This window comes from Melospiza melodia, chromosome 22 (assembly GCF_035770615.1).
Source record: "Melospiza melodia melodia isolate bMelMel2 chromosome 22, bMelMel2.pri, whole genome shotgun sequence".
Taxonomy (NCBI): Eukaryota; Metazoa; Chordata; class Aves; order Passeriformes; family Passerellidae; genus Melospiza; species Melospiza melodia.
Window position 1 is genome coordinate 11,673,100 of NC_086215.1, and position 21,860 is coordinate 11,694,959.

A 21,860-nucleotide genomic window follows, 5' to 3' on the forward strand; every position below is an offset into this window, starting at 1 on the left:
TGGAAATTGAGTTGGGGACAACCATTGCATGCAGTGGCTTCCTCTCAGTCCCTGCTGAATTCAGGAGAAGGGGGCAGAGCAGTCAATAAATGAGCATCCCACTGGATTATGGGCATTTAACAAGGGAGAACCACCCAGATGGAATCCTGAAGGAACATCCAACGAAGGGAATGTAACCATCCATACTTGGAGGTGATGGAAATAGTCACAGTCATCTCTTGGTTCTTTGGAACTAAAGAAAAGGGTCTTTTCCTAGTCAGGCCTCTCTATATTTCTCCTAAAAGAGAGGAACTTCAGATCATTGTGAGGGATCCTCCCAGATCCATCTGTTCCACACAGCACTGCCAGTCTCCCTCAGAACTTTCTACATCAGCCAGAGCTGGAAGGGGAATTCACCATAACTGGATGGGATGGAAGAGTGCACAGGAAGGGATTTCCTGGGAGCAGAGATGAGGAGGAGCTCCAAGCATACATTTGATGTATCCAGGTGTTTATAGGTGAGAAGTTTTTCCATTAATGAGACTCTGCTAGCAGCTGAAAGGAACTGGAGGAGCCCAGAGGGAAGTGTCCCTTGTTAATGAGATCTGAGCCCCACAGTTTGACCCAGTGGGGTTTCTGAACCCTCCAGCCAAGGGTTGTTGGGATGCCATTGGTGAAACTCAGCTGTTGGCCAAGAGCCTCCTCTGCTGGTGCTGCCCAGAGAGATGGATGGGTGCTGGTGCCTCCCATCCCTGGCTAACAAATCCACCCTAGGGATGGATGTACAGAATGAAGAGCTGCTTACCCTGAGCCGGTGTTCTTTGTGACATCCAAATGGGACATTTGCCCAGGAGGTTCCTCAGGCATACACGGGGTTATCCCAGCACTTGGAACATTGTGGGGATCCTGTTTGGATTTAGATGTGCTTCCTCTCTGAGCATCTCCAAGGAACCAGCACATGGCAAAGCTGTAATTGCAGAGCATTCCTCCTGCTGGTAGAGGCTCGGAGGCCCAGCATATGCCTCGCTCAGTGAGTCAGTTGTCAACATGATTTTGGCTGCTATGGAGCTTAGTGCAGGGATCAGAAAACACCTGCCAAAATGAGGCTTCAGAAAATGTTTGTTTTCTAGCAGATCTAGATATGCCTCTAGTTTTGTTTTACACCTTTGAACACTTCTCTAGCTGCAGCTGGAGGTTGGTGGGCAGCTGTGGCAGATGTTACAACACCAGCCCTTGTTCTTTGTGCTGGAGCTGCTTGTGTGGGTTTGTTTGCTTAGCGTTGGGTGGGCAGGGCCTGGCTGATGGAGCAAAGCGATGCCTCTGGATGTGGGTCCTGCTCTGAGTCCTAGGGAGAAACCCTGATACTTTGATGCAAATAGCATTCTCTTATTTGGTCCAGAATGAATAAAAAGGAAAAAAAAAGACAAAATAATAATAGTAAAAGTTAGTCCAGAGTTCACAAAATTTTATTGTCTCTCTGACTGGCCCTGTGTTTGCAGAAGTGCTGTTAGAGCCTTTCTCCTGGCAGGGAGAATATCCCTGAAGAGTTTTTCACAGTCCATGTGTCAGACAGGAATGCAAAGGATCAATTTACAGCCAGAGACAAAGATCTGAAAATGTCCGGGGGGACCTGGGGGAATGTTTCTCACCCCAGACAGTTTCAGTGATGGAAGTGATCCCGTTTGCCCGGGGTCCAGCCCTGAGCAGCAGCAGTAAAAGCAGCAGAGGCTGTGCTGCAGCAGAGCTGGGGCAGGAGCACCAAGCGCAGCACAACCTCCCCACAATCACTTCTGTACAGAGCTGGAGAGAATTCCAGCGTGTTGAGGAGAGCTCAGGAGTGCACCACGGTGTTCCAGGGAGAGCCTGCTGTGCCTGTTTCCATGAGGAACTGGCTTTGTTCAGCTGGTCATCCTTTATTATTGGGTTGCAGCTGTCAGAAAAAGCAGGCAATGAGCTGAGGAGCTGTTTTTAGAAGTGCCCTCTGGATGGGATGGTTTGGAAGTTGCACAGAGCAGTTGGAAGTAGTTTCCAGTTCAGTTTGGCCAGTTTTTTGATAATGGTTTTACTTTCCCTGAAAGCTGGTAGTAATTTTTTTTTCATATATTCCTAGAGATATTTGTTTTATTGTCATTTAAAGTTTCCTGGTAAACTTCAGGCAAAACCAGAGGATGTATTAATCTATTTCATGTCATTTGCAACAGGGTCTGTAAAGTCAGGCCTTAATCTTAGAAATGTATATTGATGTATTCAGCAGAAGATGGCATGACGGGTTTGTCTGAGTTGCCTGCAAGAGCACAGGCACAGTTCATCCTTTGTTTTGACTCTTACAAATGATTGTTGTTTTTAAGACTAGAAAAAAAAAAAGGTTTAACTGTTGTGACTTGAAACCCAAGATGAAGCTGATCACACAAACTCAAGGCACAGAAAAAGTGATCAGCGTTTAGGATTTAGGGAGAAAAGCAGGTGCATTCAAGTTGAACTCAGTGCAGAGCACACTGAGGGCTCTGACCCGCCTGCCTGTGCCTCTGCCGAGGAGAGAGGCAGGTTTTATTTTCCCTGCTTATTCATTTTCTGAGTCATTCATCTTGTGCTATAGCTATTGAAAACTGTAACAGAGTCTGGGAAGCACTTGGCTTTTGAATGCTGCCTCCTGATTGGGCTGGGGAATGCTGCTGTTCGGGAATAATGTGTGAATACCATCTGCTCCGAGGAGCCGGAGCCTCCGTGGATTCTGCTGGAGAGGCACCTTCAGCCAGGACTGCAGGCACGGGGAGCACGCCTGCCTTCCCTCTTTCTTACCCAAACTTTTACTTGGCGCTGGATTTCCTTTCTGTTTCCCTCTGGAACTTTTTTTGTGCTTTGCCTGAAGGCTGAGTTGCTTCTCCTGTGGGTTTTGGAGGTGTTTTTCCTTTATTTTTTTCCCTGTGAGGGATTTCTTCTGGGGTTCAGCATGCACACCAAGCCGGGAAGTAAATCAGGGAGTTTTGCAGCTGTTTATTGCAGCACGAGAGTTAACGTGGAATGTCTGAGTTGCTTTGAGAAACTACTTCCAAAAATTTGACCTGCTTGTAAGAAGGTAAGCAGGGAAAGACTTTGGAATTTCGGGACTGACTTTCTACTTGCAGGGGGGGTTGGTTTTTTTAGGAATGAATGTGAATCATTTGCAGTGTACAGTTGCCTCCTAGCAATGCCTGGGATCAAAGACTGGGTTTGTCTCTGAATTTCTTTAATGAGCAGAGTTGGAACAATGATTGTCTCTTTCTCTTTTGTGTAGCAATTGTTTTACAATAAGTCTTAACCCAAACTTTCTGCAGTGCGAGTATAATTATAATTCAGAACAGCAGCTCATTTTTGGGTTTGTATCTTTATGCAGAGAACTCTCAGGTCTCATTTTCCTGCTTATGGAATCTCTTTTTCTGTTATCTCAAACCAAGCACAGTTAGTTTGCAGCAGTCTGTATTTCCTCTAGCAGAGGACAAGATGTAGTTTGTGAGCCTGTTAAATCCTGCCCACTAATGACCTGCTGAGAGAGCTGGGGCCATTCCTTCACCTCAGGACAGCAGAGCTGGGGCCACCACTCTCTCCCTGTTAGCACATCCTGAACTCTTGCATGTGACCTCTAAAATATGGGTATGAATTCTTTTTCTGCAGTATGTGTTCCAGTCAGACTCTTCTATATCTACACAAAACAAAGTTAGCAAAGGGAGGGCAAGAAATATTAATGGTTTGTAAAATCCTGTCCCTCCTTCCAGTGAGCCACATTATTCATTTTACTGTGGTCTGTTCAAGTGGGAAATCTGCAAAAAATAGTTCAAAGACTTTGCTGAAGACTCACTGTAATTTATTTTTGACAAATACCTGATTTTTAGCTTTTTTTGTGTTGGTGGGTTAATGGTAACTGTGCAGCAAGTGTGTGACTTGTTTACTGATATGTACTACAAGGCAAATGTTCAGTACCTGTAATTAAGGGAGCAGTAGATTTATGTAACTGATGCTTGATCTGACCTGAACTTTTTCTATCCAGTCGAGTTCAGGTAAACAGGAGAGGGTTGTGCTCCTGCTGTGCTTCCTTGCACCCAGGCACCAGCGTGGAGCAAATGTCCCAGAGTACAGCAAGGAGCTGTTGCACTGACAGGGAGGCATCTTTTCACTTAGTCATTATCCTGGCCCACTGCCAGATCATCAAAAGCAGCTCCTTTAATGAAGAAAAAACTTGCTTTGCTGTAATTAGGAAAAGTGTGGCAAGTCACGGAAGGAATTGGGAGCTGGGCTTTGATGATCCCTGTGGGTCCCTTCCAGCCCAGGATATTCCATGGTTCTGTGAAGGAATGCCTGGATCACACCAAGCTCAGCACCAGGACAGTCCATCAGCTGGAGGGCACTGGGCTTGCTGGGGACATGGACATGTGGGCTGAGGTCTCGCAGTGCCACGTGTGCCACTCCTCTTATGGATGCTCAAAAACCTTTGAAAGGTCTGGTGTGCACCAGTCCCAGTGGGGTTTTCAGTAATATCTCATTTTGGGGACAGAAAAGCTATTTCTTATTAATTGATAATAATAATAACAACAACAACAACAATAAATGCTCACTTAGTTCCATTTTGCTGGAATTGCATTGTCAGTCATAGATTTTCCAGCCTGTCACTGGGCTCTTGGGTGATGATTATAATGAGGAATGGAATCCTGACCTCTGAACTCCACAGGATCTCTTCCATTCCACACCTGGCTCCAGAAGGTTCCTCAGCCACTGGCAGGGGGGACCAATAGAATGTGGGACGTGGAATCAGAGCTCTGCAGTTCCGTGGGATGTCCATATGCACCCTCAGATCAAACACCAGCTGGTTGGAAAGATGTGTTTATTTTTTGCTTTTCATGCTTCATCCAACAGCCGTTCCTTGGTTCACTGGCCTGACTGTGATAAATATTTTTGCAAGGGTAGAGTTTCCTGGCTGTAACCCTTCTGCAGAGGGTTCCTGCTGGATCCCTCCCAAACCCCTCCACAACTTAGCACTGGTCAATATTTCCTTTTAATGGCATCCTGTGTAGCTGCAAAGCACTTTTTGTCTGCCTGCCTGTGGCTGATGTGCTGCTCTCATCATCAGCTCTGCAATGCTCCAGTGTTCTTCCCTCTCTAATCCAGATAACTTCATGCCAGCTTAAATGTGCTGCTTTTATCCTCTTCTTCTGAAGAGGGGCTGAGTTAGAACTGCCTTGTCCAGGGTCACACACAGGGAGATTTTCTCATGGTACTGCAGTGGCACAGCATCTCCTGTGTTCCCCATTAGTCCTTTGCCATTCTTCTTGCTCCACAGTCTTCCTCCTTGCCCATCTCCCTTTCTTTGCTCTTCTTCCCAATTATACATTTCTGGAGGACATTTGTTGTTTTGCTGTGGAGAGCACAATCCACCTGGCATGTCTTGGGAGTCTGGAAAATCTCAGCACAGGTTATTCAGCAGGCCAGGATTTTTGTTTCCTTGAAGATGAAGAATTCTCATTTTCACTACAAGAAATTACTTTATTTTGCTAAAGGAGCAACTCTGGCAATGCAACATCATTGTATATTTACAGACTAATTTCAGAAATCCACACAGATTCCTTTCCTCTTCTCCACCACCACAACTCTCTTGTCTGACTTGGTTGCCAGAGTTTCTCTGGGAGTTCAGTCTCACTTAATTCACAAAGAATGTGGCTCTTCCTGCCATACTCAGTGCCTGGAGTCTAAATCAGGACATTTCTGGTGAACTTCAGCTTAAGATAAGTCTGACCTACCTAGAATTGAGGTTTCCAGACCCAGAGTGATGAGACTCTGCCATTACCATGAAGTTCTCTGCCTGTATCTGTGCTAGCCTTGCCTTTTATATAATCTAATAGTCCTCTGCCAAGGAGTAAAATGTAATAGGAACTATTTTTGTGATTTTGGGAGTATTTTTGCTGGCTCTGAGCTCCTTGGAATAGATGCCGCCTCCTGTTATGATGTCACCGCTCCCGGTGCTTGCCAGTAGACTATCAACATTTTCAAAATCAAGATAAGAAAATCAAGATAAAAAACTGGTATTTTGTCTCTATGTAGGTCAGATGAAGCACAGAAACCAGTTTTTTAACAGAAGAGGAGCCTTGATGGGGAGAGAATGATTTCAGAAAAACTAGAACAATCCAGTGGCAAGCACAGGAGACCAGAGAGTTCCTGGTTTCTGGTTCAGACTATGTGAAACCATTTTGCAGAGCAGCTGTGGAAGTGAAAATCAGCAAAAGGAGGGTTGGTTTAGAATTGCCTCATGGAAATTTTGGAAGCCTTTCTTTCTCTCAAGGAATTTCAGCCCACATCTTCTCTTTTGTCACAGGAAACTGCCAACAGCCTGCCCTGGGCTGGCCTGTCCTTACATCCCTGACCCAGAATGTCATTCTGGGAATGGTACAGAGTGACTGGAGCAGGGACTCCAACAAATCTTGGGAATTTAGTCTTGGAAAAAGTGTAGCCAGAGCTTCATGGCAATTTTGTGAGGGGCTTTTGAATGCTCAAACCCTGATTTCCTACTCCCTTGTTCTGAGATTGTAATTTTTAATTCAGGAGCAGAGAACTGAAGGCAAAGAATAATGTCAGTTGGGATGAGGCTTGTACTAAACTTCCAGCTGCAGCCCCATCTAACAGTGCTGAAATTAAATGGCTTAAGGACAGTGTGGAAGAACTGAACCTCTGGAGTAAAGTCAAGGTTTGAGAATTGGAGTCTTTTTTTAGTATTTTTGGTTAAAAAAATACTAAAGACCTTTTGAGATTGCTGTTGTTTTATGTGCCTTTGGAAAGTGCTGCCTGACTTCTTCATCTCAGGCATTTGAGCCATCTAAGAGCAACTTGGTGGATTTTTTTTAAGTCCTGTTTTGTGAATGTTAGTGCTTTGTCAGTAAATCAGTTCAGTTCTGGTTCTTACTATCATTTTCCTTGCAAAGGGATCCCTCATCAAGAAATGTTCTTGAATATTTTAAGCTAATTATATATGTACATATTTTGGTGTTGGGTAGAGATTAAATATAAATTAAAAACCAACACAGAGAAACATATTCCCCAATGGATTGTAAGAAACTTTCTCCCACTGTAAAGAACTTGTGTCCCAGCAGATGTAACATGGATATTTTGAGAGCACTGGAATGTTTAAGGGTTAAGAGATGGCTCTCACAGATGCTTTGGATGTGTTCTCTAGAGGCCAAGCCAAGGAACAGTGTGTCCTGTCCTTTTGTCTGTCCTGATTTCTAATGAGTCAATCCCTGATTTTCCTCCAGTGAATGGGCAGATACACACCTTAAGAGAAAAGATACTCATGTCTCTGTTCATGATCTTCCATGTTTCAGGGAACATTGAAAACTTCCAACCCTTTCTTTGTTGTTTCTTCTTTTACCACTTGAAAATGTTCTTGGGAGATTTTATCTTGCTCTGTGGATTGCTGGGTGCATTAACACAGCTTCTGCTTGCCAGAGCTCTCACTAAGCAGAACTGGTTTCAATAAATCATTGGAACTTTGGAAAGTCTGGAGTTCCAGTCATGGCAGCTCAGAAGAGGGAGGGGGAAACAGGAATACAAGAGCTTTTGCAGCTGGGAAAGAGCAAAGGTAATTCTCCACAGAGGAGTCTGAACAGAGAGGTCTCTGATGGAAGGCTGGGGGTATCAATCTCTTACAGGCTGGATTAATATTTCATCCAAAGAGGTGGAACAAAGTCTTGTTCTGGTTGAGAGTGGAGGAAGTGAGTGATTCAGCTTATTTTGTCAGGCATCTCCCTGCCTGTGAGAAGGTGCAGCACAGCATTCTTGTAGCCATGGAGAAGGAGTGCTGTGTCTGGAGTGCCAGTTGGAGATGCTGGAGCAGTTGCTTGGCCTTTGTCTCAGGTCTGTGCAGCTGATCCCTGCCTTGCTTTCCTGAGCAGTAAAATCTCCAGCCCAGATTTAAATCTCCCTTTGTCAGTGATTGAGGCTCGTACCCAGCACCTCTATTTCATTCATATCCAAACTGCTCAAGATTACCTGTGTCTGTCAAGGTTTGAAGTAGTGATCTTCTTATTTCTAATAAATCCTTTAGCATGAAACTGGCTTTAATCCCCCTTTGCTATTCCTGTTCCCGTCCAGGGTAAGCTTGGAAGTTTTTTTTTTTTGTTGTTGTTTTTTTTTTTTTTAATTGCTACTTGCTCTCATAAGCCATACGATGCTTTTGATAACAGTCATCAAATTTTACAGCTATCACTATAATCTCAGTGCTGTTAACCATCTGCATCTCTCCTCGTGTTCTATAGAAACTGAGGAGAAAACAAATACGTGGTTAATTTTAGCACATCACTCCTTTTAATGGATTCTGTGTCCCAAGTAGCAGCACTGTTTAATGTGTCTGCAAACAACCTCATGGAAAGGAGGAAGAATCCACACACAAGGACATTCCTTAATGGTTTCCAGCACTTAGGGCTGCATTGCAGGGGTCAGGAGTGGGCTGCAAAGGGTTTGAGTCCTGCAAAAAGACCTGTTTGTTTGAGTTATAACTTCTGTAAGTTGTAACCTCTGTTTGGGGATTTTAATTCCATGGAATCTGAACTTGAGACATCATCAGACAAAGTCAGGTGAAGAGTCCACCTGTGTCTGTGCCTGGTGATGAGCTGTGAGCAGTAATGAGCAGAGCAGGGAAAGGGGAGAAATCTCACTTGAATATAGAGAAATGTGGGCAAAAAGTGTGGAGAAGCTGTGCTCTGTGAACAGGCAGGCAGGATGGACACAGGCCTGGGATCCAGGGCTGGGATCCAGGGCTGGGATCCAGGGCTGGGATCCTCCCCTTTGATCCTGGAAAAGGCAGAGGCAGCTGGAGAGGAGCAGTGGCCCAGCTATCGGGGCAGCCCGTGCCCACAGCCCATGGCTTTAGGGAGCCATTTATCCTCCTCACTTCCCAGCATCCAGCCCTGAGGAAGGGCTGCCAGATGTCACACCTCATACAGGATTTCCTGTGCTTCACCTCAGATCCTGGGATTTGTTTAAACCATGTGCAGTATTACCTTCTTTGTGCCTGAGCTGAAAGATGGGAATCACTTGACAGGCAGTGACCTCCCAGGCTGTGCTTCCCCAGCTGCCTTGGCTGTTCAGGAGCCAGAGGAGGTCCCGTGGTGCTGGACAGGTGGGGATGCAGCTCTGGCATCTCTCCATGGCCAGGGAACACTCCTGCTCCTGGCAGAGCCTCCCTGGGGAGTGTCAGCCCCTCTGCTCTGACACCCAGGCCTGACAGAAGCACCACACCCTTCACTAAGGTCACTCTGCTGCTGCTGACCTTCGGGAGTGCCGGCTGCTCTGCAGTGCTGTCTCACCTGAACAACGCACAGGAATGTGCCCTTCAGTGAAATATACATTACAGTAGGCTAAAGTTAAATATTTTTTTTAAATTACCCCCCCAAAGGATGTGAAGAGAAAGCTGTATCTCACTGTGTTGTTTAACTTTTTATGTTATGAAAACCACAAAGGAAAGGGTTTATTATTAAAGTAATGATAAAATACAACAGAGGGACTGAGTCAGAGATAGGACTGCCTTGAGAGAAAAATTACCATTTCATTTAGGCTTCACTGGAGTGCTCAGGATTGGTGTTTAAGATGTCACCAAAACCTTCCAGTATTATATTTAACCATTGTGGAGACATAGAAGGGGCCCCACAATAAAAATGATCTATTTGAAATTTTCTGATCATAGTGCTTTAACCTTTATGTTGCTGACACCCAAGATTCAAATAGAAATGCACACTGAAACTCTGTAATTTTATATATTCCAATTTTTTATAGGAATCCATTTAAAATTACACAAGAAACCACTCTTCATCTTCTGAGTGTTCCACTGATTAGCATAATTTATAGCCAGTTTTGTGAATAAGGTGATTGTACCCAGGTGATTGCAAAAAGGTCTGTGGATCTCAGCTTTATAAATATTATTCTGAATCTGACTTTGTTAAAGTAATTGATGTAACATGAATCAGTGCTGTGCAGAGCTCTTCAAGTGCAGAGACCACACACTGTGTAATCTCTGGAGCCAGTCCTCATCATGCCTTTGCTTTTCTTAGCAACAAAATTAACTCCATCATTATAAAATTTAGCCAATACTTTACCTCTGCAGTCAGAATCTTCTCACATGAGATTCAGCCCACGCTCTAAATCCTGCCTTCCTTATGTGTCACTCTTTGCCTCAGAGAACTGGAAAAGTGACTTTGCAGTGGCTCAGCAGAGATGTTCTTACACCTGGAGGTGTTGCAGGGGGGGCCCATGAAGCCCCTTCCACACTGTCTGTGGCAATCAGAAACCTCCAAGGCCTCTCCTTTGGAGGGTCCAGCCCCAGCTGGGAGCTCTGGGAGGGGAGGAAGAGCTTTGTCTCTGCAGGCAAAGCTGGAACTCAGGGTCAGCCAGGTGAGAGGAGGTGCCCAGGGCTGAGCAGGGACATTGCACAGACAGTGACACCCCAGGCTGTGCTCAGCCTTGTGCTGGGCTGCACAATGAGCCCTGCAGAGCCTGGGTTACAGAATGAGCCCTGCAGAGCCTGGGTTACAGAATGAGCTCTGCAGAGCCTGTGCTGGGTTACAGAATGAGCCCTGCAGAGCCTGGGTTACAGGATGAGCCCTGTCTCAGAGCCTGTGCTGGGTTACAGAATGAGCCCCGTCTCAGAGCCTGGGTTACAGAATGAGCCCTGCAGAGCCTGTGCTGGGTTACAGAATGAGCCCTGTCTCAGAGCCTGGGTTACAGAATGAGCCCTGTCTCAGAGCCTGGGTTACAGAATGAGCCCTGCAGAGCCTGTGCTGGGTTACAGAATGAGCCCTGTCTCAGAGCCTGGGTTACAGAATGAGCCCTGCAGAGCCTGGGTTACACAATGAGCCCTGCAGAGCCTGTGCTGGGTTACAGAATGAGCCCTGTCTCAGAGCCTGGGTTAAGGAGTGAGCTCCACAGATCCTGAGCTGGGCTCCTCGTGCAGCTGTTTGGCTGCTCAGGCTCCTTGTGCCATTGGATTCTTTCTCCCACGTTCTCTTCCTCCATGAACACAGAGCTGCCAGAAGGGCTGGACGGCTGCCCAAGAGCTTTTAAATTCTCTGGTTAGGAATTGGTGGGAACCTTGTGTTTGTGTTTCTCTAAAGAAGTTTTATGGCTTTTTCCTGGTGCTGCTCGTGGCAAGGTCGCTTTGAGGGAGGAGGATGCAGGTCACCCACTGCCAGAGCCCCCTGTCAGCGTGTGAGGGGTGACACAAAGGGGACAGGAGCTAAAATCTCCTGGAAACTTCGGGTGATGTTTCATCTTGAAGCAAATTCCTGGAGAACTGCTGAGATGAGAACAGGCACAGCTCTAAACCTGCATGTTTTATAATGGTGAGATTCTGGGAGAAGCTGGAATGCTTCTTACAGGAGAGTAGGGAAATAAAGATTCCCAGCTGTTAATAATAACAAGCCAGGGATTCTTCTTGTTCAAGCTGGAGCAGAATTGCCTGGAAGTCCCTGGAGAATTCCAGTCCAGCACTAGACATTTGAAAGATTTGGATCCCAGTCTAAAATATTTCCACTGCTTGAGCGGATTTCCAAACTGAGCTTTTTTTATCATAATCCAGACAGAAAATGAAATTTGTGGTACAGTCAGCCATCAGCTGAAGTATTTTGAGAGGAGTATGGTGACTGGAGAGTCTGCTGTGTGTGAAGGTCCTGAGCATCCACTTGGGAATGGAAGAGACCTGAACACAACCTCGTGTGGTGCAGCTGGCTTTGAAGAAATCGTAGGAATCATGGGTTTGAGGTTCATTTATAGGAAAAAAAAGAAAGGGAAAAAGAATGCAAAAGCCAGCATGGTTCAGTGTCTGGGCACATTTTCAAGGCCTCTTTTATTTTGAGTAATTAATTCTGTGTTTTATTAGTAATGAAAGCAAGGGCTATTTTGTGCAAGGCTGGAGCAGTTCAGGGTGACTCGGCAGGAAGTTAAACTGATGTAGCATTACTTCTGCAATTTATCACCTGCCTGTACTGCTTACTCAGGGTATAATACAAGTTTGTCATTGTTCAGAGCAATTATATTCTAAATTCACTTAATAATTACCTCTCAAAGCAGAAAACTTTAAAGAAGTGATTCTTTTATAAGTAACTGGGAAAATCTCTAGCATGACATCTCTTCTTTGAGGCAGCGTAAATGCAAGCTGGCTTTTTGGTGATCTGTTTCAAATTAAGTGATTTTATTGCATAAATGTATGTACTGGGGCTTGAGTGTGGTGTATCCAAATGCTTGCAGCCTTCTTACACATTTGTAATGATTCCAATAATTCCAAATTAGGGAGGGTTTTTTTATTTGGTGGATGAAAAATCTGTTCTATTTTGTCTTTGGTTAAGGGAACTCGAAATACTGGGTAGTATAAATGTGCAGCTTCAGAACTGGTCACAATTGTTGGTAGGACTGGTAGGCATGGCAGCTGAGCACAGACCAACCAACTTTTCTTTCCTGAACCTTTTTTCTGCTTCTCCAGGTGTGGAAGGGCCGGGGAGCTGCGGGGTCCCTGCTGCAGCCCCGGTGCAGACCCAGCTCTAATTGATTATCCCAGCCCAGCTCTGGGGGTCCTGCAGTCCCTGGCCAGGCCCTGCTGAGTTACTGCACAGCTTTAGGCAGCAGACTTTTACTGACTGCAGCAAATAAATTTGCTGTGCTTTATGGAGCAAGGAGAAGCTTGTTTTCTGAATTTTAATTGTCACAATAAATCGTGTTAAGATTGTGTTCTATTAGACTGCAGGAAATGAATGCGAGCGGTTCGGATCTGGACGTTGGTGGGAAGGTGTGCTGCTCACAGGGCTGCTGGAAAAAGAGTTTTCAAATCTGACTGAGCAATAATGAGGGTGATAAGGATTGTAGAGATCTGGAGTGCAGCTTCCCAGGAATCCCCACTCAGTCTTGGGTTTACCTACAGGGAATCCCTTGTCCCACTGGGGACTGAGTGATGATGATTTTCTGCTTCACAGAGGAGAGGAAATATTTGCAATGGTGCTCAGAGAGCTCAGGCACAGGGAATGTGAGAGGGGAACTTGTGTCAGACTGGAATTCTGGACAGTGCTGAAGGATGAACCTCTGCTGTGGAGACAGGCTGACAGGGCCTGGACAAAAGGCTCCAGGGAGATCTTAGAGCCCCTTCCAGTGCCATAAGGGGCTTCAAGAGAGCTGAAGAAAAATGTTTTGATGCTGTGACTTGGGAATTTGATGTTAATGAGTGCAGCAATGAAGATCAGCAGATTTTATTCCCAGCCTTGTCCCTGCTCTCAGGGGAGGAATATTGGTTCATTTCACTGAGGGATGGCTGTGCCCCTTGGGATCAGGAAGGAGCTGCTCTCGTCCTGGCGCCGGGACAGAGTCCAGATCTTTATTTGCAGGATTAGAATGTTTTCTGAAATATAGGCCAGGTTGAAAGCTCTCCATTGCTGTATCTCCCAATGTTCTGCTGGAGAGCTGGAGTGATTGATGAGCATTTCTCCTTGCAATTACAGATGAGCAACAGCAACCCACAAATCATGGCACGCTGGGTAGGAGTTCCTGAGCCGCTCTCTGTAGTCTGGCCAGCAAATCATTAAATCAAGCGAGGATGAGCAAGGGGCTGCTGGATGTCCTCGCCTCAGCACAGCAGCTGAGAGAGCTGAGTAAGCTGCTGTCTGCCTGAATCAATCCCCACTCTGGGAGTTGAAACACTGCAGACATGAAGCCTGTCCGTGGCCACATAAAAGCTGCATTATGGCTGCGATTTAGGGGACTACGCCTAAAGCAGCTCTTTGAATCCCTAATCCTGGCATCTCTGAGGGAGGAAAGCAGGGAGGCTGTGCTCACATGTCTAAAACCTTCCTCCTGACCCTGACTCAAAGTGGGGGACCTGGCCTGCAGTGAAGCCAATCCATGGGGAGTTGATGTACAGTGTAAGTTGTAATGGGATTTTACAGTACAGATCCTAGTACATATATTTAATATCTGACAATTCAAATAGCTTGGCTGGCAAACACACTGAACATTGCCAGATTTCTATAAGATCCTGTGAATTCCTGACCTACATATTCCTTGGAGGAGGGAATTCACGAGCAGGAGAGAGACATGAACCCAGTATAGTAGACTGGGCTCCTCACTCCTGATCCATTTCCCTTATTTCTTCTGAGTATCTTTAAAAACTGCAAAACTGGGTTAATAAAATGATTTAAGAAGATCAGCCTACTGTTAAAGTTGTTCCAAGTTCAGTCTTTATACAATTTACCTTATGCTTGGGGTACAGAATAATGAAAATCTAAACAAACAGAGCACTAAGCCTCAATCCTACATGTAAATCTGTGCACATGTGCTGCAAACAAGATAGCACCCATGGACAGATTTGTTTGTGTTGCCTTATGAGCCAAATGCTGTGGTTTTGCTTCTTTTATTTATTCAGTCCTGAAAGAATTTACTGTGAAATCCCACCAGGCAGAGATAAAGACTGGAAACCTGGTAATCTACAACTGTACAGGAGGGTCAGTCCTGAATGTGTTGGAGAATTTAGATGTGGAGAGACTCTTTCATAGTGAACTGACATGAAAACTGTATTATTTCAGGGCTTTGCAGCATGTAAATTGTGTTTATGATGCAGCTAAAGCTTGGAAAAACCAAACAGATCTAATCCAGATTTGCTATTCTGATGAATTTTTTCCTTCTCAAATGAATTCAGGATGTCAGATTATTCAGTCCCAACATGACAAGGGCAAGACAAATTAATTAGCTTAAGCTCCGTGGGTTGTTAGGGTTTTGTCTCTGGGTGCTTTGTGTGAGGGTGTACAGGGCACTGCTGTGGGTGATTGCCCATGGCAGGGGGAAGAGGGGTCCTTCAGCTTCACCCCAACACCTCCCTCCCAGACACACTGTCAGTGAAAAGTTTGAATTCTCCCACAGTCTGGAACTGAAGACCACATTTCTAGTGCACTTCCGATATTAAACTACTCTCCTGACACTGCTCAAGAGTCACAAGTAATGCTTTAAAAAGAAATTGAAATGTTTAGTTGTAGAGAAAAAATGGCCAGGTCTGGTCTCAAATGAGCATGCAATTTTTAAAAATGCTGGGCTCCACAGTACCTGGAACTCTTCTTACATGTCATAACCTTGTTAAGGTAATTACAGTAGATGGCTTTTCTGCAAGGGAATCCCCTGACATTCTTCCTTGGGAGATTAAATCTCTGCTGCTGTTCTAGGCAGATTCTGCCTGAGTGAAAGTGTCTCCTACCTCCTTTAAAAATATCAACAAGCAAAGAGAAGACAACACTTAATTCCTTTTTACAAAAGGAAAAGAGAGTCATGTCTTGGGAAGAAGGGAAATCAAATAAAAAAATTAATGCTAGAGAAGAAAGGCAAGAAATGCAGTTGCCGTGGAAACCGGAGCATAAGTAGAAACTTTGCAGCAAAGAGCAGAAACTAAAAATGAAAAAGCAGAGTGGTGAGGCTTGGCAGATAGCCAGGAGCTGCCTCCACCTCCTCTCCTGTGCTCCTGGTGGGATGTTCTTCGTCATCCTCCCACGGGCTGGAGGTGCTCTGGGCATTTGGAGAGCAGAGCTGGGCCCGTGGGTCAGAGCCCCTCCCATGGCACAGCGAGTGACAGCACTGCTTGGGCTGAGGCAGCTGTACCAAAACCCTCTGTGAGCTTCAGCTTGGGGCCTCTTCCATGGGAGAGGAGAAATTCACTGGGAATGGTCCTCACATCACAGTGGGCTTGAGCGAGAGGGGAGCTGCTTCATCTGATGGTCACAAATCACCAGGCAGGTCCTTGATTCTTGTGTCCAAACCAAGGTCAGGGGGTGCACTGCAGCAATAACTCCTGTTCTTCAGTGCTTCTCTGATCCCTTTACATAGGGAAGAGATCCCCTAAAGTCTGCTCCAGGTGCTGCTGTGCCTCACACTGGCTGGACACCATTCCTCAGCCCTGTGATGCACAGCTCCCACCTGGGAGTCACATTCCACGTCAGAGCTCTGCCCTGGGCACAGGCTGTGTTCCATGGTGGTTGTTGCCTGCATCCCCTGTGTTTCTGGAAGCAGGGGCCCATTCCAGATGTGCAGTTTTGTCCAGGGCTCTGGGATCATTTGATGCTGGCACGTTTAGCTCAGTTGTACGCAGTAAGTAATGCAGTCATTGGATTAGTAATTATTAAATCCACATATGCTTTTTAGTATGACATGGAAAAAAGCAGGTTGGGAAAGCTGGGCAGGTTCCCAGGCAGGGCTGTAAAACCTTTGTGATGGCCAGGAAGTGGTTTGGGTGAAAGCTTGGGAGCATACCCAGGCCTGAGTGCTGTTACAGATGGAAGCAATGAAACCTGGGCTCTTCAGATTTCCTTCAGTCATATTCTTGGAATTCAGCACGGGTATAAGAGTTTAGCTGATTTGCCCTCAGACTGGTCAGCATCTTATATACTTGACTCCTTTTTTATGAACAGAATAGAAAATGCAGTGCAAGTCCAAAAAACCCACTTGACCTCTTTGTATGTGAAATCTGGGTGAACTTACCTGGGATACAGCACCACGAGTTAGGAACTGTTCCTCAGTGTGTCACCAGAAATAAAACCTACACACGTTTAACTCTGCTGCATTGCCACTGACTTCACTCCTCAGCTATCTTGTCATCGTCTCACCTGGACTATTCTTTATTTGATTATTATTTCAAAACAAGGATTTGTGGTTGTTTGGGGTTTTTTAGGCTGGAAGTAATGAAGCTTCGAGTAACAAACTTAACTAAAAGGGATGTTAATTTTTAAATGTTTTTTAGCATTTGGGCAGGGGAAAAAGCAAGGAACATATTTTCTAATCCCCGTAGAAAGGGGTTTCTGAAAGGAAGCCGGCTCTTGGGAGGGAGCGGTGATCCCGTCCCGGGGATGTGGCAGCGATCCCAGGCGGAGCCGGCGCCCTCCGGCCTGCGGGCGGCAGCAGAGCCGTGCGGAGCGGAGCGGGAGCATCCCCGCCTGCCCCGGGACAGGGACAGCGCTGGGGGACAGCCCTGCCCGGGACAGCGGGGACGCAGCCCTGCCCCGGGACAGGGACAGCGCTGGGGGACACAGCCCTGCCCCGGGACAGCGGGGACACAGCCCTGCCCCGGGACAGCAGGGACAGCGCTGGGGGACACAGCCCTGCCCGGGACAGGGACAGCGCTGGGGGGACACAGCCCTGCCCGGGACAGCAGGGACAGCGCTGGGAGACAGCCCTGCCCGGGACAGCGCTGGGGGACACAGCCCTGCCCGGGATAGGGACAGTGCTGGGGGACACAGCCCTGCCCGGGGACAGGGACAGCGCTGGGGGACACAGCCCTGCCCGGGACAGGGACAGCGCTGGGGGACACAGCCCTGCCCGGGGACAGGGACAGCGCTGGGGGACACAGCCCTGCCCGGGACAGGGACAGCGCTGGGAGACACAGCCCTGCCCCGGGACAGCGGGGACACAGCCCTGCCCCGGGACAGCAGGGACAGCGCTGGGGGACACAGCCCTGCCCGGGACAGCGGGGACACAGCCCTGCCCGGGACAGCAGGGACAGCGCTGGGGGACACAGCCCTGCCGTGGAACAGCCCAGGCCGGTGCTGAAATGAGGGAACCCCAGAGCCAGCGCTGGCCACAGCAGAGTTCGCACCTTGGGCACTTCCCCGGTGCTGCCTTGAGAGGGAATTCCCTGCGAGCAGCGGGATTTGCAGCAGGGCCGTGTCCAGAGCAGAGCAGTTTTCCTTAGGCTTTAACGTGCTGACACAGCCCTGGCGTTCCTGGCGTTTTCAGCTGGAAAAGCTCCCTCCTTTCTCCCGGGTTCCTCCATGTTCAGTGCGTTTAACAAATGTTTTTCTGAGACCGCTGACATTGTATCGGTTTTCTATGGTTTAAATTGAAACTATCTCGTTTCTGTTGCAATAGTAACTCAGTGATGGACACTGAGTTGCTCTTTGTGACCTAGGAATGCTCAGAAAAGTCAAACCAAATTGCAGGGAGGTGTACAGTGCGTGTGTGCAAAGCACAGCCTGGCCACAGCTGGGAGAAGCTCCACAATACCCTGTATTATGTGGGTTTATACCCAGCTCAGTGTGTTATGGAAGGAAGTTTATGAGTGAAATGACCCAAACAAAAAGAACACTCCAGTTGCTGCCAAGATGACATTCCAGGCTGCTCCTGACAGAAACAAGATGCCTTCCATGTAGGATTGCCACTTACTGTGTGAAGATAACCATGGGCTATTTGCTGGAATTGCTAAGAATGAGCATTTTGGGAAATTCCAATTCCTGGTGTCTGTTTTCAGCATTGTTGCTAAGTGTTTTACCTCCTCACTTGGAAACAGACATCACCCAAGGCTGCTTTCACTGCTCTGCCCAGGGTTAGGGTTGTGCTTAGAGTGTGTCCCTGCTTGCCAGGCTTGTTTGGGGGAGATCTGGAGGAAGTTTGCAGCCCTGCCTTGATGAGTTCTGTTAGAAGCAAAAGTGCCTTTGTATAAAGAGCTGAACAGGACCCTCCAAACCCCCCTTAGTGACAGGAATGTGCAGTCTCTTGTGTTTGCCCTGACACAGTAAGTGTGGGGTTCCTGGTCCCTGTGGGACTGAAGAAGACAGAATCTGACCTTTTCCAAGGCTGATTCCTGCAAACACAAACACCACACCTGTGAACATTCCCTGCCCTGCTCAGGATCACACAAAGTTACATTTTAGCCCTGACCTGCATGAATCCCCTGTGCTGGTGAGCTCAGTCTGGGCCCCAGGCCTGCCAGGGCGCTTTGTTTTGCATCCAGGCTGCCCAAACTGTGGTGATGGAGGGATAATCTGTTCCAAAGGTTGTCAGACATCAGGGTTTCAGAAATAGCAAGAAGAATTTGTCAGCTAATGTTCAGACCTGAGAGATCCTGCTGTCAGAATATTGATCTCAAATTCCTCCAGCTTCTCTTCTGTTGGGAGTTGGACCTGAATTTCAGAGTGCAAAATGTGCTTTTCCCAGATTGTTCCCTGATCTCCCCCCTACACCTTCCATTAGCAGTTCTGTGTACGTGAGTCTCCCTTGTCATCCTGTCAACCCTCATGGTCTTTAAATAGTCTGTAGGCTCTGGGTGGTGATCACCACATTGTTCCCCCTCCCTCTGCAAGCTGCTCCTGGAAAAGAGGACAGGAATTACTCTCTCATCCGCTGCTTGTTCACAGTCCAATTTTAAAATCATCTCCTGCTTGTCTCATTTGCCAAGTCCATCAGACCATTATCCTGCCCAGCTCCCTGCCCTGTTGAGCCCTCAGTGAGCAGCTTAGATCCCCAATTCCCCTTGGAATCCCAGGGGGATCCTGCCTGGGCCCTGCTGGCAGCAAACCCAGACACAGCAGCATCACTGCTGAAACGGGCTGCACATAGGCAGATCCGTGTTCCTACTAAATTGTTTGGTTGCTATTTTTTCTCCTCGAGGGGAATTCCATTCATCCCCTTTCAGAAGAGCCTGTAAAACTCAGCCAGTCCCGAACTCCCAACAAATGTCCTTTAATAGTTTTGGATTTCAGCACAGAGGCCTCTGACTGTGTGTTCCTTAATACGTTCACAACTCCCCTGGGAGAACTAAGCCAGGAAAAACCAACACTTTTTAAAGCCAGGCCTCCTGCTTTAAGGTTGTGTTTCTTTTCCTGCCATATATTCCCTTGCTCATCTCCACAGCTCCCACTTGCTCGTGCTTTGCATTGCCCATTCTCAACTCGGGTGTTCTCAGGTGTCCGAGAGGGCAGTGCTGCATCCTCTGCTTTCCATTTTGCTGGCTGAAGGAGCATAAAGGACTCTTAACATTCTCTGCAGTCGCCTCGCAGCTTGGCATACTGATCATTTCAATAATAAAGTGTTTCCTTTCATTCTCCAACAGTCAGGCCCCTGCCAGAGCCATAATTGTTCACAGATGACTCATTTTGGCTGCATGATCAAAACCAGGGAAAAGTGCTGTTTGCACAGGCTTTGAAACGTACAAGATGGGAAGAGATGTTCACGCTTGATATTTGTACCATATGTGCTTTCTAAATTTTATTATAGAACCTTTACATTTCAAAAGAGATTCTAGTCTTGTCCTGGGGATGATTTAGAAAGGAAAAGATAAGTAGAGTTTTGAGTTAGGCCAAGATTAGCAAAGACTGACTGTGTAGTTTGAGCTGTGAGGCTGCATCCTGGTGGGAGCTGTGCAGTGCAGTTGCTGCCCTGAGATAAATAGCTCTAGAAATAGCTCTAGATCTATGTATGGATATCTGTGCATTGCTTAGGGGCTGCACACTCACTGGTGTTCTGTATCAAAGTCCCACTGAACTCCTCATTCTTTCCAGCATTTGTTTGGAAATCCTGCATTCAGAGTTCCAGCAGGTGTTTGCATTTTCTTCCCCAATGCAAACCCCAGGGGTGTCTGCACAGTGCTTGTGGTGCCCCATCCCAGTGCTGGGAGGGCTCTGCTCTGCCAGGGGCTGTTCCCTTCTCACAGAGTTCACCTCACATGTGCCCATTGGGAGGGTCAGCACCAAGGTCTGGTTTAGGGGGGAGGAGAAGGACATGGGAAGATGATTCCTGCACTGCCATTCATCTCCAAGCATGAGCTGTGTCAATAAGAAGCTGCTCTTTGTGTCTCCTCCCAAAATCGCTTTGAGGCCACCCAGCTGTCTTAGATACAATACCAAACAAACTTTGCCTTCTTTGCATCAATGTGGTATTTTGACCAATGAATTGTACAAACCCTCCAAGCCAGCTCGTCCAAGGTGCTGCCATGTGGATGTGATGTTAGACTTGGTAATCCAGGAAAAATGAGTATATTGGAAGAATGAAGGATCTAAATTCAGTAGGAAGAGGAGTTTTAGTAGCTTTTTCTCTCTAAAAATGTAACAGGGGTATTAGTGGAATGGGAACATACAGACTCCATACACTTGTGAGTGGAAGATCTGTACAAAAAAGTAGGAAGAGAAGCAGAAAAAACCAATTTGAGCTGATGCTGCAATAGAGGAGCACTACTGGTCACTGTGTGCCTTGCTAGATATTTTCTGCTGTTTTTGTTTGGGGTGTCCTTTATCAGATCATCAGCCAGTTCCCTGCTCAGGGCTGGTGAGGACCCAGCAGGGTGAGAATTCCCAGCGTTGGATCCTGGCTCACGAGAGCTCAGGCACTGGAGGTGTTGGTGCCCTGAACTTCCACATTTCAAAACATCCTAGCCCTTGCTTTGCTCTTGGAGTGTTTTTCATATTTCTGTTGTTTGAAGGAGGCTCTCCACATTTTGCAATCAGCTGCTCTTGGACAATAACATCTCTCAGGGCAGCCCTGTGTTGTTGTGCCAAAAGGAAAAACGTAAATTTAAATAAACCACCCTCACAATGGTATTTAAAAACTGATTGCAGGATTTCCAGTCGCTTTTGTAAAGGCCTCTTTAAAAACAATAGTTACATTTTCATTTTTCAACTTGTTAACAGGGAACTCTTTTAAAACAGAGGGTGTTTTCTGTGCTACTCTGTCATGTCAGCCTGATAAGGAAGATGGCTAAAGATCATCCTTGCCAAAATATTCCTTGGATGAGTCATCTGATGCCAAAAAGCAAGTGAAACGAGCAACTATATTTGCAGTGGAGTTTGCAAATTATGTGGCAAGGAAAGGAAGAAAATAATCTGTCACATGAAAAATGAAGTTTAGATTGTGTGTATATAAATCAGTGATTTGTTATATGAGCGTGAGATCATTATCAGGCATTTAAACATGAATTGGAAGTGCCTAATCTATTAATTAATCAGGAAATAAGTTTTACATAGCATGTGTAATCAAGTTAATCTTTCATTTCACTTGCCAGCAGAGATGCTGCTGTCAGTGGATGTTGTCATGAGATTAAACACCCCAAGAGCTGACTCTTGCTGCGGGGGAGCCTCAGGTGT

General features: G+C 46.6%; 1 protein-coding gene across 2 annotated transcripts in view; it reads left to right on the forward strand.

Moving 5' to 3' along the window:
* DAB2IP (DAB2 interacting protein) overlaps window positions 1-21,860 on the forward strand; it is a 151,087-nt gene that overhangs the window by 4,304 nt on the left and 124,923 nt on the right. The window contains exon 1 of one of the 2 annotated variants that reach the window (XM_063174539.1): window positions 2,635-3,055. The exons of the other annotated variant lie outside the window; for it this stretch is intronic. The gene's annotated coding sequence lies outside the window, so the exon portion shown is untranslated. Of the gene's footprint in view, window positions 1-2,634; window positions 3,056-21,860 lie in introns of those variants that run through there. 2 annotated transcript variants of the gene reach the window in all.